Genomic DNA, 15,767 nt, shown 5'->3' with positions numbered 1-15,767 from the left:
GTTTTTTTTGTTTTTTTTGTTTTTTTTGTTTTTTAAGATTTATTTTATTTTGTTTGAAAGAGAGTTACAGAGAGAGAAGAGACAGAGAGAGAGGTCTTCCATCCACTGGTTCACTCCCCAGATGGCCGCAACGGTCAGAGCTGCGCCAATCCGAAACCAGGAGCCAGGAGCTTCTTCCGGGTCTCCCATGTGGGTGCAGAGGCCCAAGCACTTGGGTAATCCTCCACCGCTTTCCCAGGCCATGGCACAGAGCTGGATCGGAAGAGGAGCAGCCAGGACGAGAACTGGCAATCATATGGGATGCCGGTGCTTCAGGCCAGGGCATTAACCCACTGTGCCACAGAGCCGGCCCCGAGGCCTTGGTCTTTTTGACTTTGCCTTCTCTGGGTCTCCTCTCTCGCTGGACGCATCCCCTCTCATCCTGTGATCATTCCACTCCAGAGTCTCCATCTGTCTCATCGCGGTTTCGGGTGTGGTGTGCCCCCAAGGACTCATGTGGAGCGTGGTCTCCAGTGGGGCGAGCTGAGGGGTGGAACCTTGAAGAGGCATAGCCACTCAGAAGGGACGAAGGCAGCTCTCGGGGGCCCTAGCTGGCTCCTGCAGGAGCCACGTGGACTCCTGCTCTGAGGCTTCCTGCCCGGTGACTCTCCCTGTCACCATGATGCCGTCTGCCATCGTCAACAAAGCCAAGGGCCCTCACCAGTGCCACAAGATGCTGGCACCATGCTCCTGAACCTCCAAAACTGAGCTAAAGAAGTTTCTTTTCTTCAAACATTAAATTGCCTCAGGTATTTTGCTGTAGTGATGAAAAACTGACCAGTATACTCAATCATCTCTCTGTGTGGCATTCTGGATAATTTCCTCAGAACAATCTTCCCGTTCACTAATTATTTCTTCATCTGTATTTAATATGCTATTTAGTACATCCACAGAGGATTTTTTTTTTAATTTTCAGTGACTATCCTCAATTTACTGGAAGTTTAATTTTCTATTGTCCTGATATGCCTTTCCTTTTTCATAGTGTTCTCTTTCTTTATATTTTCTCTCTTTTCCCAAAATCTGTTTAATTATTTTAAAGATCCTCAAGTTGTCATCTCTTCCAGATGGCTATAGCTTCAACTCCTTGGGGTGTTAACCCTTTCTTACACTGTACCTAGAACTCTCCCTCAGAGTGAGTGGTTTCCTCGTGTGGGTCATTATTTCATTTTTTTTAAGATTTATTTATTTATTTGAAAGACAGAGTTACGGAGAGGCAGAGTCAGAGAGAGAGAGAGAAAGAGAAGTCTTCCATTCGCTGGTTCACTCTCCAGATGGCCACAACGGCTGGAGCTGCACCAATCCAAAGGCAGGAGCCAGGAGCTTCTTCCAGGTCTCCCACGCGGGAGCAGGGGCCCAAGCACTTGGCCATCTTCCAGTGCTTTCCCAGGCCACAGCAGAGAGCTGGATCAGAAGTGGAGCAGTCAGGTCTCAAACCAGTGCCCACATGGGATGCCGGCACTGCAGGCGGTGGCCTTACCCACTATGCCACAGTGTCAGCGCCTCATTTTTTATCACAAGCTCACACAGTGGGGAAAATCCCATGCCCCCCAGGTGTGGAAGTGCCCTCCACTGCGGTTCTGGGATTTCTTTGGTTGAAGGTTTTATCAAGTTCATTATGTGGGGCCGCTCTGCCTCTAGCAGGGGTACTGACACCCGTGGGCAGGGGTGGGTTTCTCAGAACACCACACAGCGACAAGCCCCTGGCTTCCTTCTTGAAACAGTGGGCGGGTTTCTCCCTGCCCCGCTGTCTGACAGCAGCAGCCCTGGCCACCCTCCGGTGGCCTGCAGGAGGCTGGGTTGGGCCCTTTGGGCCCTGAGCCCCCCATTTCTGCAGGGGTGCTCAGGCCTGCCCCCTGTGGTTCCCGGAGCCTCCATCCAGGTGAGAGCCACCGAGATGACGCAGCCGGCACGCCTCTGCTCTCCCTGCCAACAATCTCCGCTGCGCTCGTCTGTGGTCTTTATTGTGTTTTCCTTTCGGGGGTTATAGTTCCCTTCCCCTAAGGATTTATTCTGAAAGTGTTTGACAAGCTGGGAGAACACAGTCCTCAAATCTGTACAGCCTTCGCCCAGACTCTGCTGTGGTTATGACCGAGACAGGGGCAGAGAGACACAGACAGAGAGACAGACACGAGACACAGAGATAGACACAGAGACAGAGACAGACAGACAGACAGACACAGAGATAGAGAGACAGAGACAGGGAGACAGAGACAGGGACAGAGAGACACACAGAGACAGAGAGAAAGACACAGAGAGAAACAGAGACAGAGACAGACAGACACAAAGAGACAGAGACAGAGAGACAGACACAGAGACACAGAGACAGACACAGAGATACACAGAGACAGAGACAGACAGACAGACACAGAGACAGAGACAGAGAGATAGGGACAGAGACAGGGACAGAGAGACACACAGAGACAGAGAGACAGACACAGAGACAGAAAGACAGACACAGGAACAGAGACAGACACAGAGAGACACACAGAGACAAAGAGAAAGACACAGAGAGAAACAGAGACAGAGACAGACAGACACACAGAGAGACACAGAGACAGACACAGACAAAGAGACAGAGACAGAGAGGGGGCTGGTGCCATGGCTCACTTGGTTAATCCTCTGCCTGCAGCACCGGCATCCCATATGGGCTCTGGGTTCGAGTCCTGTTTGCTCCTCTTCCAGTCCAGCTCTCTGCTGTGGCCTGGGAGTGCAGTGGAGGATGGCCCAAGTCCTCAGGCCCTGCACCCACATGGGAGACCAGGAGAAGCACCTGGCTCCTGGCTTCGGATCGGTGTAGCTCCAGCTGTAACAGCCATTTGGGGAACCAAATGAACCAACGGAAGGAAGACCTTTCTCTCTGTCTCTCTCTCTCACTAACTCTGCCTGTCAAATAAATTTAAAAAAAGATTGAAAAAAAACAGATACAGAGAGACAGACACACAGAGACAGAGACTGAAAGAGTGCACAGGAAGGACCTGTTCAAGCCTTCCATCGAATTTTGCATTTTCTATTGGTTTACGGGAGTTCTGGCTGCCACTCGCCGGCCCACTGGGGGTGTGGGAAGTGACTCCTCCCCCTTGCTAGCTGCTGCCTGCTGGGGTCTGCTCAGTGCTGCCTTCTGATCAGAGTCCCACTGCAGGGAGGCTCACCGCTGGCTCCTTTCTGGTGATGTGGGCCTCCTGCTGTGCCTGGACATGGCTCTGCCTGTGTAGAGGGTACTTGTGTACACGCTTACCGGTGTAGTCTTAAAGGCCCACACACGTGTGCCGACACACATTTCATCCAGAGTCCGGTACACTGTCAGCAGAGGGGCAGGCAGCCTTTGTCTCCGTGCAGCACTGGCCAGGCCCTCTGATGCGGAGGGGGAAGGGAACCAAGACGGGCGGAGCACACCTGAGGAGCTCACGACACCTGCCACAGTGTCTGTGACACTGCCAAGGTCACCCACCCAGCGTGTGCAGCTTCGTTCTGCCCTCAGCCATTTGGCCACCCCGCGTGTGCCTTAAAGCCACCAACGTCACTGGCAGTTCCCCAGGTGTTGAGTTGAGGCCTCCAGTCCGTATCACACTTCCTGAAATAGGCAAGCATTTTAAAGATCAAGCACGTTGCCGGGGTTACGGGCTGGGAAAGTCTCCTGGGAACATTGCAGCTGGCACGAACGAGCCGCTTCAGAGCGAAGGGAGAGGTCACGAAACCTCCGGACACCTCAGTTTCTCCTCAGGACGCGGACTCGCCGTGCACGGGCCACGAAGTGTTCTAGAACAACTGGTGGGCCGGGAACGCGGCGGCTCCAGTGGCTTCCTGCCCACAGGAAACGGGAGGCCTGTCCCGGGCGACCCTGGTTCCCCAGCCGCACCCGGCGCTCTCACGGAGCCCAGCAGAGAGCTGCGTTCCTCTAACCCGCACTCCGCCCGGACGCGGCGCCGCCTCCCGCAGCACCGGGCTGGCTCCCAGGACGCTTTGCCGTGGTGGCAACTTCAGTGACTCCGAGAAGCCTTCAAGTCCGGGAATATGGGACCAGGGAAAACTGAACTTCTCGTTTTCTCTCCCCAAAAAGCATGCAGTCTCACACACACACACGCACACACACACACACACATGCACAGTCATATACTCACACACTTACACATGCACACATATACACACTCACACACACATACACACGCAATACATGTACACATATATTCACACTCACACATATATACACACATACATGCACAGTCATACACACATACACACATTTATACGCAAGCACGCACACATACACTCATACATACACACAGTAACACACACATACATGTATACACACACCCACACACCCATACACACACACGGGCACACATACACTCACACACTTGCACATACACACATACACGTACACACAAATACACTCACACACTTACACACATATACACACATACATGCTCGCACACTAACACATACACACATATACTCACACACACATACACACATACACACTTACACAATACCTGCACACACGCTCACACACACATACACTCACACACTTATACACACATGCACACACACACACACCCATACACTCACACATACACACTAACACACATACACATGCACACAGAGACACACTCATACATGTACACACATTCACATACACACACACAACACACGCACCAGCTCAAGGCACACAGCTGGCTGCTCGCCCCCAGGCAGAGGGACAGCCGGAAAGCCCTGACCCCGGTGCAGGCTGGGAAGTGCGGGAATTCCCGCTCTCAAACCCCCGCCTCCCCGGGGCCCCAGCGCCGTTGCCAGCCTCTCGCTCCCTCATATTTTCCTGGGAAATGGCACTGCCGAGTGGAGAACGTAGCAGAGGCACCGGAACGAAAACTGGGCCCAGAGCGCACAGTGAGAAGCAGGAAACGGGCCCGCCCGGGACAGCTGGCAGCCTGGCACTGTGCAGGTGGCACCGAGGACGCAGGGACCAGGCGTCACAAAGGAGGCGCCACGGCAGACCCTGCCTCCCGGTACAGGCTGCAGATGTGGGCAACGGTGCTTTCCGCAGAGAACGCCGTTTCACAATGGTACAGCGGTCAAGTGACACAGAGACTACACGCCATCGAGGGACCCACCGTCAGATTTCACAAACCAAAATCACAATCTGCATAAGAAGGGAGCCCATAAAGTAAGCAGTCAGGGCCAGCGCTGCGGAGTCCTGGGCTGAGCCGCCGCCTGCAGTGCCGGCATCCATATGGGTACCCATTCTTGTCCCAACTGCTCCTCTTCCGATCCAGCTCTCTGCTGTGGCCTGGGAAAGCAGGAGAGGGTGACCCAAGTCCTTGGGCCCCTGCACCCATGTGGGAGACCCGGAAGAAGCTCCTGGCTCCTGGCTTCGGATCAGCACAGCTCTGGCCGTTGTGGCCATCTGGGGAGTGAACCAGTGGATGGAAGACCTCTCTCTTTCTCTCTCCCTCCCTCTCTCTCCCTCTCTCTCTGCCTCTCCTCCCTCTGTGTAACTGTGACTTTCAAGTAAAATAAATAAATATTTTTAAAAACAGCGCCCTTTTATTATCTCACAGTTTCCGAGAATCCAGGCGTCACCTAACTCCTCTTGGAGGGGCTCCCACAAAACAGGGCGTGGGGACAGGGCTCTCCAGGGCCGGGCTGAGCCTGTGCTTTGCCGCATATGGGTCAGAAGCCTCCCTCAGCCGCTGCGTGTGCCGTGGAGGGTCAGCCAACAGGGCGGCTGTGTCTTCAAGCACAGCGGGCAGGACGTCAAGAGACGGATTCCCAGCGAGGATACGTCACAGCCCTGGTGAGCCAGCCGGGGGAGTGACCTCCCAGTACCCTTGTCACAGGGACTCATGAGGAGACAGTCACCAGGTCTGGGGGAGGAGATTGCACACGGGGTGCACGCCAGGAATTGGGAAGACCCGGAATCTTCTAGAAGTCTGCCTACGGGGTGACCGTGAGGCCGCACCTCTGGACTGGGCCTCAAAGCCCTCTTCAGTTTTCCCAGGGAGGCCTAGCAGGACCTCAGGCAAGCTGGGCTCCAAGCGACCCCTTCTGCTGTCCCTGGCCGCGAGGGGACGCAGACGCACTCCCTCCTGCTTCCCAAGGTTGCTCTGCTGCTCCCCACCCGTCACACCACCCAAGGGAGCTCGGGTTTCAGAGAAGAAACGTGGTGGGCAGACAAAAGGAGCTTGCAGACTGTAAGGAAGCTGCCGGCTTCCGGAAGAAAGTCCAGCCCCGGCTGCACTGCACTTGACCCAGAGCCCAGCAGAGGGGCGCTGCTGTGCACGGCGGCGGACGCCTGCCCGTCCTGGGCTGCAGCTCGGCCCTGCAGAGAGGCTGAAGAGGAAACAGCAGTCTTGGTCCAAGGCAGCAAGGAGACAAATGAGTCAGAGCATTCTGGGTCCTCCGGCAGCAGGCGCAGTCGTGAATGGCCTCTCCATTAAACTGCCCTGCCAGCCCCAGCCGTGCCCGCGTGCCAAAACCTCCCATTCAAGAGTTTTATAGCTCAGCCTTGCACTCAGAAACGTCACTGCACATAAGAGGGCCTTTGATCTCCGGCCACCCCGGGCCGCAGGCTGCAGCCAAGCGTGCTTTGATAGCTATCTGAAGAGAAAAGCCTTTGGTCCCCTCTCGCCTGTTTCTATGCCACTTTGAATAAGCTGATTCGCTTCAGGCAGCCGCCCTCTGCCCTCCAAGCCCCCACTTGAGCCGGAAGCAGAACAGGCCCGGGCTGTGTGCTCTGACAGCTTGCCGAACCGCACGGTGAAGGGCCCGGCCACGCCAAGCCAGGGCCCCTGGAGGAGGCTTCCGTGGACGGGGATGGGGACGCTGGGAGAGGGCGTGGTGACAGCCCGTGACCAAGCGCAGGGTGGTGCTCGCCCAAGGCGGCCCCACTGGGGAGGGGGCTGGGGGTCAGACTGGGGGTCTCTCTTGGACAAGGGACAGACAGAAGCTGACTCTTCAGACCGAAAACACTTCCTTTTTCCAGGCCTGGGTTAGAAACCCCTTCGGCTGGAAAACTGAACGTGCAAGACTTTGATGCAAACCCAAAGACGTCTGGCGCTGGCGGCAGACGCGCGCCGAGGCCCCGGGGGCGCAGCCGGGCGCCTGCTCCCAGGCTCGTTGGTGCGCTGCGTCTGCTTCGACACAATGGACGTGCAGAAGGACTCCACTGCTGTCCAGTCGCCTTCTGCACGGGGGTTTCCCTTACTCATCTGAGTTGCAAAATCCTATGCTTTAAAGTTCCATGTTTTTATTAGCGTGGAAATTCATAAAATACGGCCAGCTCAGAAGACACGGACAACTTGCAAATGAGACCTTTCAGGCTATCATTTCAAACATAATGGCTTTCAGAAACGTCATTCCAAACGAAGCCAGAGCAGCTTCTACGTGCACATGGCTGTCGCAATGCAAGCCCAGGTCACGTGGTAGATCCAGGCCCCCACCTCGGGAACAGGGGTGCACCTGCGTGTCTGGGGGTGAGGCTACTCGACCATCCCACCCAGTGCGTCAGGGTCGGCCACATAGCACCAGCTGGACCAAGAGAGGCTCCGTGCCTTGCCGGGATTATGGAGAAGTTCATGCTGGCTCTGCAGGCCAGCATGCAGGGGACGGCCCCCCGCAGAGGAGCAGGGACAGCGAAAGCAGAAGGAAACAGGTGCTGGGGCTTGGCGGGGCGTCGGGTCCAGCTGCGCCTGGATCCCCTCCTGCGCTCAAATCTACGGAGTGTGTGGCTGCCACGCCGGCCGCGGGAGCCCTGACTCGTTGAGAAGGCAGATCAGCTCCCGGGTGGGGTTCCGGTACCACCGACCGCAGCAGGCCGTGTGAAGCGACACCCGAGAGCCGTGTCTCAGAACCACACCCAGGCACAGGGTGTGTCTGCTAAAGCCACCAGCAGCCCTGTACACAGGCGGAGCCTGTGCAAGGAAGGTCTGCGCCTATGGCTAAAGATCACGGAAAGCTGTCCCATACCCACGCGAACAGTCATGCACACACACACGCAAGCCCCCACACACATGCACACATGCAAGAACACACACATGCATGCAGGCACACACATGCAAGCACACACACACACCCACTAGGCAAAAACACCACATCCATTCTTCCACCACACGTTTGCGCCTCGAGGCAAACGCAGCTGTGAGTCAGTAGCTGTGCTAATGAGGGGCTTCCCCGGTTACCTCTGAACGGAGACCAGAGCGCAGCCCTCCCCTCCCCGTGACTCAGCCCCGCAGAGCAGGCTCCTGCAGGTCAGGCAAGAGCTCCGAGGAGGACTTAGCGCCCGGGGACGCGGGAGTCTCCCGGGCTCTGCCCTGGGGCTCAGCGCCACCCGGCATCCAGCACTCAAGGGCTTCCTGGCAGCCTGGCAGCCTCAGGGCCCTTTGAACCAGCATTTCAGATGTTGAGTTCTGGGGCCGGTGCTGTGGCGTAGCGGGTAAAACCACTGCCTGCAGTGCTGGCATCCCATATGGGTGCCGGCTCAAGTCCCGGCTGCTCCACTTCCCATCCAGCTCTCTGCTATGGCCTGGGAAAGCAGTGGAAGATGCCCAAGTCCTTGGGCCCTTGCACCTATGAGGGAGACCCAGAAGAAGCTCCTGGCTCCTGGCTTTGGATCAGCACAGCTCCAGCTGTTGCAGTCATCTGGGGAGTGAACCAGTGGATGGAAGGCCTCTCTCTCTCTCTCTCTCTCTGCCTCTGCTTCTCCTTCTCTCTGTGTGTAACTCTGACTTTCAAATAAATAAATAAATAAATCTTTTTAAAAATTACCCATTTATTTAAAAAATAAAATAAAATGAGTGATTATTAAGCCGTAGCGTGCCAACCCCCTCCGTCGAAGGCACGCGAGACCAGGGCAAAGTGCAGTGGTCTCCCTGCATCGCTCACTCCCTAGAGAACTCACCACTGTCCTGATTGCTGGAAGATTTGTTTATTTATTTATTATTTGAAAGGCAGAGCGACAGAGAGGGAGCTCCTTCATCCGCTGGGTCACTCCCTGCATGACTGCAGGGCCAGGGCTGGCCCAAGACAAACCCACAGCCACCCCTCCCGCGTGCCCCAGGTGGCCTGTGCAGGCGCCGCTCTCGTGTGGGACCTGCTCACTCCCAGGACGCGCTTGGTCTTTCCTAACCTGCCCGCTCCTTCGCCTCCTGAAGCTGCCCCTTCCGGATTTTCACTGCGAGCTGCCCCGCCCGGAAGTGTTCACCGAGGTAGGGGACAGAGCAGGGAGGCGGTGCTGGGCGGGGGGTGGGGGGAGCCGGCGCTCACGCCACCCCTCTCCTTGAGCGGGAGCTGCTGGGGAAACGCTGCAGGAGACGAGCTTGTCGGAGGCTGCGGTGCCTGAAAACAGGTTTTCAGCGGCGGCTGGGGTGCAGCACTCGGGACACAAACCACTTCCTGCAGAACACGAAGCCTCCTCTCCCTCCTTGCTGTCGGAAAGCCCAAAGCCACATTTGTTCCAGTACTTGGTGTTTGTCTCCTGAGAGTTTCCCGCATCCCCAGCCACAGTGCGTGTCCAGGGCACAGGGCCGTCGGCAGAGCCAGACCCGGCGGCTGCGCCCTTGAACCCGGCGAGCCTCTCCAGGAGGTGGCTGCCTTCCTTCTGTGGGTGTCCTCTGTTCTCTCCCCCTGCGAGCGCCAGCTGCTCAGGACTGATCTCAGAACTGGTTAGCTAACTTTCTTGTTTCTCTCCCAATGTCCATTTCTAGATTTTGCTATACTCCTTCCTGAGGGTTACTTTTTTTCTCCTTGGGAGTTTTTTTTTAAATAATTATGTATTTTATTTGAAAGTCAGAATTGCAGAGGTGGCGGGTGGGGGAGATCTTCCATCTGCTGGTTCACTCCCCAAATAGCTGCAACGGCCGGAGCTGGGCCAGGCGAAAGCCAGGAGCTAGGAGCCTCTTCCAGGCCTCCCATGTGGGTGCAGAGAACCAAGGGCTTGGACCGTCTTGCATTGTTTTCCCAGGTGCATTAGCAGGGAGCTGGATGGGAAGTGGAGCAGCCGGGGCTCACACGGGCGCCCGTACAGAATGCCGACTGGGGGTGGTGGCTGACCTCTGCGCCACAGCGCCGGCCCCCTCTCGGGTCCTCAGCGTCCGGAAGCTCACGTTTGTCCTCTGAGGATGTCGTTTCGCATTGCTTTCACGGGGGAGTGCCCCTCCTTTGCTTCTGGGGATTTCAACAGCTGGTTCTTCTTTTACGGCTTTTTTCCTCCCGCCTGAGCTCAGCATTCCCTAAGCCAATTGTTTGCTTTTTCCGTCTCAACCTACGACGTCAGAGACTTTCCTCGGATGTTCCGGCCTTCTGGCCATCTCCTGCCAGTAGCCAGCGGAAAGCAAAGCCAGCTGGGGCTTCCTGTGGGCTTGGGCAGGTGGTGCTGGGGGTGAAACCCTGGTGTCAGCATCGTTACCGCCTTCCTCTTGGGCTGGCCAGTTTCTCAGGCTCTGCATGGAGTCTGAGCCCTGGGAGCCGACTGGACTGCAGGAACAGGGCAGACAGGCCCCTTCGCTCCGAGCTGAGAGCGCGCACAGCAGCTCAGTCCCCGGTGTGGGTATGGGGTGTCAGGTGCAACGCTCCTGCCCATGAGTGTGAGGAACCGTGTCCAGAGGCTCTGGCTTTGTCCCTTCCAAGACTGCACCTGCTGAGCTCTGCCTGGTCGGTCAAGGGCAGCAGTGAGCGACAGGGAGACAAACTCACGTCACTGCTGGCTCTGTTCCTGAGCGTGGCCTTGCTGCTTCTGGTTCTCAAGTCCAGGCTCGTCCAATGCTGACCTTGGTGCCTTTTCCTGCCGGGGTGGGGGGCGGCTGCAGGCAGGAAAAGGGAGCTCCTGAGTGGGTGTTGGCGGGGAAGACCCCTTGCAGTACTGTGTGTGCCCCGTCTGCAGTTGCCAGCAACTCATTCTGCTGTCAAAAAAGCACGCGCAGGGGCCGGCGTGGTGGCGCAGCGGGGAAAACCACTGCCTGTAGTGCTGGCATGATTTACTTAGCTCTGTGCTGCATGCAGGGACGCCCTGGGGGTAACATTTCCTTAACGCAGAGTTCGAAAGCACGGAGAACCGGTGCCTCCGCACTGCTCACATCCGCGTAGCTCATCAAGACTCAGAGCTCAGTGCTTGGCGCTGGCTGCACCTGCAGGCGCAGGGAGCTCGGTGCCCAGCGGGCTGCCTGAGGCCGGGGGACATGGCACCTGCTGGGCCTACACTCCCCGTCTGCAGGATGCGCCCACGGAGCTCGGGGGCATCCCAGTGGCCACGGAGCAGTCGCGGCCTGGACCGAGCCCCTTGGAACTATGCCCACGTGAGGACAGCAGTGAAGCCGCAGCTGCATGTGTCCCCACAGCATCCCGGGGTCCCTGGGTTTGAGTCCCAGTTCCGCTTCTGATGCAGCTTCCTGCTCCCGTGCTCCCTGGGAGGCAGTGGCCGTGCTCAGGTACCTGGGCCTCTGCCACCCACGTAGGAGACCTGGACTGAGTCCCTGGCTCCCAGCTTCGGCCTGGCCCAGCCCTGGGTGTCGTGGGGATGAATCAGAGGGTGGGAGATCTCCCCCTTTCCCCTCTGCCACTTGTGTTTCAAACAAAATAAATAAAAACGTTTGAGAAATAAATGAATTGGAACTTGGAATAGATTTCCCTGTAGGAAAAGGTCCCTGTGCTTGTTAGAGGCATCACTGGAGCTGACGCTAAGGTGTGGTAAGTAAAGCCCAATAAGCCACCTGCAGCTCCGGCATCCCACATGGGCGCCAGTTCAAGTCCCAGCTGCTCCACTTCTGGTGCAGCTCCCTGTTAATGTGCCTGGGAAAAGCAGCAGAAGAGGCCCAAGTACTTGGGTCTCTGCCACCCACATGGGAGACCTGGATGAAGTTTCTGGCTCCTGGCTTCAGCCTGGCCCAGCCCTGGCCACTGTGAACATTTGGGGAGTGAACCAGCAGATGGAAGATCTCTTTCTCCCTCTGACTCTCCTTCTCTGTAGCTCTTTCAAATAAATAAGTAAAACTTTGAAATAAAATTAGACTAAGTGAAGAAATGCATGGATAATTAAGTTCCCAGGACAGCGCACGAAAGTCCATTTGGCTTGTTTGGCTCCGATCCGCTTGGTTCTCAGCGCCAAGCACTGCTCTTGCAGGGGACAGGTTTCCCGAGTGGGGACGCCTGCGGCGCGTGAAGCCAGGGGGTGGCTGGGCTTCAGCCTTTCCTGTGCACACTTCTGAGCCACGAGCTCCCCCACGAGCAGCCCCTCCGTCTCCAGGACGGCCCTTCCTTCCAGACAGGCGTTAAGCACACCGGGTCATGCAAGGGTTAAAGAGATGTGGGGTGCGTTGCAATCACGCCACAGATGTGTGAACACTGAGAGGCAGACCCAGAATTTAACCGGGTTTATCTCAGTCCCTGTGCTTTCTAGGAAGATCGGTGCCTCTCCAGAGTCCTGGCTCGGTGTTGTAAACCGAGAGCAGCTCAACCTCCGGGGTGTGGTAAGGGGCGACACCGGTGAGGGCCGGTGCTCTGGCTGGGCACCTGCGCCCCCTGGGCCCCGCCCCTTGTGTTTGCAGGTCAGTGCAGGGGCGGGGCGGGGAGGGGGGGAGACAGAGCTCTTCTGTCAGCTCCTGGGTGATGCTGAGCCCAGGACCACGGCTGGAAAACTCAGCTCCGTTCCCCTAACAAGTCATCTCCATGAAGAGCGGGTCCTTGGGGCTAGGCCTTTCACAAGGGGTACACAGGGCTGGAATCCCCCTAACTCCTGACTGGTGCCAGGAGGGAGCAAACAGGTGAGTTCTGCGCCATGGAGAGAGCCAGAAGGGATGGACCATTCCCCGCAGGGCTGCCATGGAGAGAGCCAGGAGGGATGGACCATTTCCCCACAGGGCTGCCATGGAGAGAGCCAGGAGAGAAGGACCGCTCCCCGCAGGGCTGCCATGGGGAGAGCCAGGAGGGATGGACCGCTCCCCGCAGGGCTGCCCTCCACATGTGGATTTCATCTTCTCCAAAGAAGACAGTGGCAGCAGCGCTGGCTCCGAGGACAGACGGGACAGCGGGCAGGGCCAGCACGATGAGTGTCCACCCCGCACCCAGTGGGAAGCCCCGGCAGCCATGTGCCCTGGCCGAGTACTTGCCGTGCCGCGTGAGCAGGACCCGGGGCTGCCTCCATGGTCGTTGGGACGATGACTGCTACCTCCTTAAAGCACTCCAAGCTTATTGATACAAAGTGTATTTTTTATTTCAAAAACCCTTCTGAGCCCTGCTCATCCCATGATTTTGAACTGAGGACGTAAAGCGTGCCCTAACTGTGCCGATCACTGCAGGTCGCAGTACAGGTACGCACTGTTAGAGTGTGAAGTGGTGACCACAGGCCACTGGTGGGGGCCGTAGCCTGCTTCTCATCTCTTCAACTGAAATACCTGAGCGGAGCTTCCCGGGGGGGGGGGGGGGGGGGCATTTCAGCTCGCAGTAGCAGGTGCAGAGGTGCCATCGCCTGGTGAGCCAGGAAGGAGAGAGGCCAGGCTGAAGTTGAGCTCAAATAATCACCAAGGCTGATGGAGAACACCCTCCACCTGAGGGCTGCCCCCAGGGCCCTAGAGGCCTCCCAGCAGCCCCAACTCCTGGCCCCTCCCTCCACTCCATCCATCAACCAGGAAGGTTAAACAGCTGCACCTGCCTGGGGAGGGGAATCGGCCGTTCTCTTACCCGGCATTCGAAGGACCCAAGTCTGCGCTTCCTGTTCGGGTTTCTCCATCCTCTGCCTCGGTGTCTCACAGCCCCGCCCCCACCCCCACCTTCTGATTTGCCGTTTCTTTTCCACCACGGACTAGAAAATCCATAGTTTAGAACGAAGCCTAGGAGAAACGTGGCTTGAGCGAGGGCCGGGTGTCTTCCTGGGAGTCAGGGGAGCAGCCCCTAGGGGCCGCTACTGCTGCCTCCGGCCTGGGGACCCCTGGGAAGTCCCCATTGTACAGCTGCTGGCTTTCATTTCCAAATCCTTCTCCCACGGTTTCCAGGACACCGCCCCTCCAGGGCAGGTCTGGCTAGCGCTCCCAGCTCCATCTGTCCTCTCATGGACGAGCCCTCTCATCTAGAAGATTCCCAAGTGCCGAGAATAGGCTCACCCACGCCATGCGGGTGCAGGGGCCCAAGGACTTGGGCCGTCTTCCACTGCTTTCCCAGGCTACCGCAGAGAGCTGGATCGGAAGTGGAGCAGCTGGGACTCGAGCCGTGTGGACGCTGGCACCGCAAGCAGCAGCTTCACCCGCTAAGCCACAGCGCCGGCCCCGCACAGGGAGGTTGAGGGGCGCTGCCCTCGGGTTTCCAGGCTGCAGAGGGAGCGGACGCACCGCTCACCACACGGCAGCACCAGGGCCTCGCGGCGGGGACGTCCGACCTCTGCAGACAGGAGCTCCTGACACAGAAAACAGAAAAGTGAAACGAGAGGTGGAGAAGGTAACGGCCACGTCGTGACCTTCTGATTACCCCTGGGGGCCCCATCGTGGGCTGGGGGCCCCACCGTGGGCTGGGGGCCTGTGGAGCCTCGCTCCTGGGACAGCTGACTCTACCCAAGGGCGCTCAGGTGCTGAGGTTGCCTCAAGCATGGAAACGAGACAGAACTTAGGCTGATCTTCCATTAAACCAGCACAGCCTTCCGCACGCCGGGATTTTGTGACTTAGCAATAGGTGGAGGTGAATGGGTCAGATCCAACTTTGGGTTCAGTCTGAGCTTGCCCAGACCGACTGGGTTTCCCTCATTGGGCGAACACTGGTCTCGGATCCAAGCACTGAGAAACTTAAAGCACGCGGCCACAGTCCTTGCAAAATGGAGCAGCAGGCAGCCCCTGCTGACCGCTGTGGGGGGTCTGACGCACTTGTAGGCTAAGAAGCTGGGCTCACTGGCATCCCCTGTGAGTGCCACTTCCTGTCCCGGCTGCTGCACTTCTGATCCAGCTCCCTGCTAATGCACCTGGGAAAGCAGTGGCAGATGGCCAAGTGCCTGGGTACCTGCCGTGTGCCCCAGGACCAGCTGTGGAGGACATTGTGGGATTAGGGTGGGGGGTTGAACCAATGATGGGCAATCTCTCTCACTCTGCTTTCCAAATAAATGAATAAATCTTTTTTAAAAATATTTTTAAAAAGAAGGGCTCAGCAGCGACCCCGACCCCCTCCTGAATCCTGGACCCACATTGTCCAGGGCACAGGTCCAGCCTGACTGACCCAGGTGCTGCGGAACGGGCCAGGACTCCTCCTGGACACAACGTCAGAGCTCTGGAGCAGTGGCCTGGCTGAGACCAAGGGTGCCACCCGTCTGAGGACTGCACAGAGCCTCCTGGCGCCACCACCGGAGACCGCCCTTGGCCCCAACCCGTGTGGCCTGCAGCGGCTCGGTCCCCAGAGCTCACCAACCTCCGTCTGCACAGTGGAGCACCCCACAGCCCCTGAGATGCTACAGGGCTGGGTGTGCAGGGGCCTTTAAGGTGCCCCCACACCCCCAGTCTCCACCCAGCCCTCCCTGGGGCAGAGGGTTGTGGTTCCCGACAACAAGCATTGTCCCTGCACTTCCCTGGGATTCTGACGCCCAGAGAACCGACCTGGAGGAGAAGGGAGCCATCAGGGCCCGTGTGCCCAGTGCTGGGATCTCTGGAGGCTTCCTCCCAAGGAGGCACCTGCTCCCCAAGTGGTGGGGCAGGCGCTGACCCCACGAGAGAAGGCGACCTGGGAGGAAGCTGCGGCCCAGGGGAGAAGAGGCAGAAGGTCCCAGGGGC

At 57.7% G+C, this 15,767-nt stretch overlaps 1 long non-coding RNA gene across 1 annotated transcript; it reads right to left on the bottom strand.

Moving 5' to 3' along the window:
- Positions 1–13,215: 13,215 nt before the first annotated feature.
- Positions 13,216–15,549, bottom strand: LOC138844512 (uncharacterized). Its single transcript, XR_016218491.1, has 2 exons — positions 14,519–15,549; positions 13,216–14,413 (listed from the first exon to the last, which is right to left on the bottom strand). It is a non-coding gene; the product is annotated as an uncharacterized LOC138844512 (long non-coding RNA).
- Positions 15,550–15,767: the final 218 nt, after the last annotated feature.

This window comes from Oryctolagus cuniculus, chromosome 12 (genome assembly GCF_051225735.1).
Source record: "Oryctolagus cuniculus isolate XC-2025 breed Fujian yellow rabbit chromosome 12, ASM5122573v1, whole genome shotgun sequence".
In the NCBI taxonomy this organism is placed as follows: domain Eukaryota; kingdom Metazoa; phylum Chordata; class Mammalia; order Lagomorpha; family Leporidae; genus Oryctolagus; species Oryctolagus cuniculus.
The sequence above is the reverse complement of the archived record's forward strand: the minus strand, read 5'-3'. Positions and strand labels throughout refer to the sequence as shown.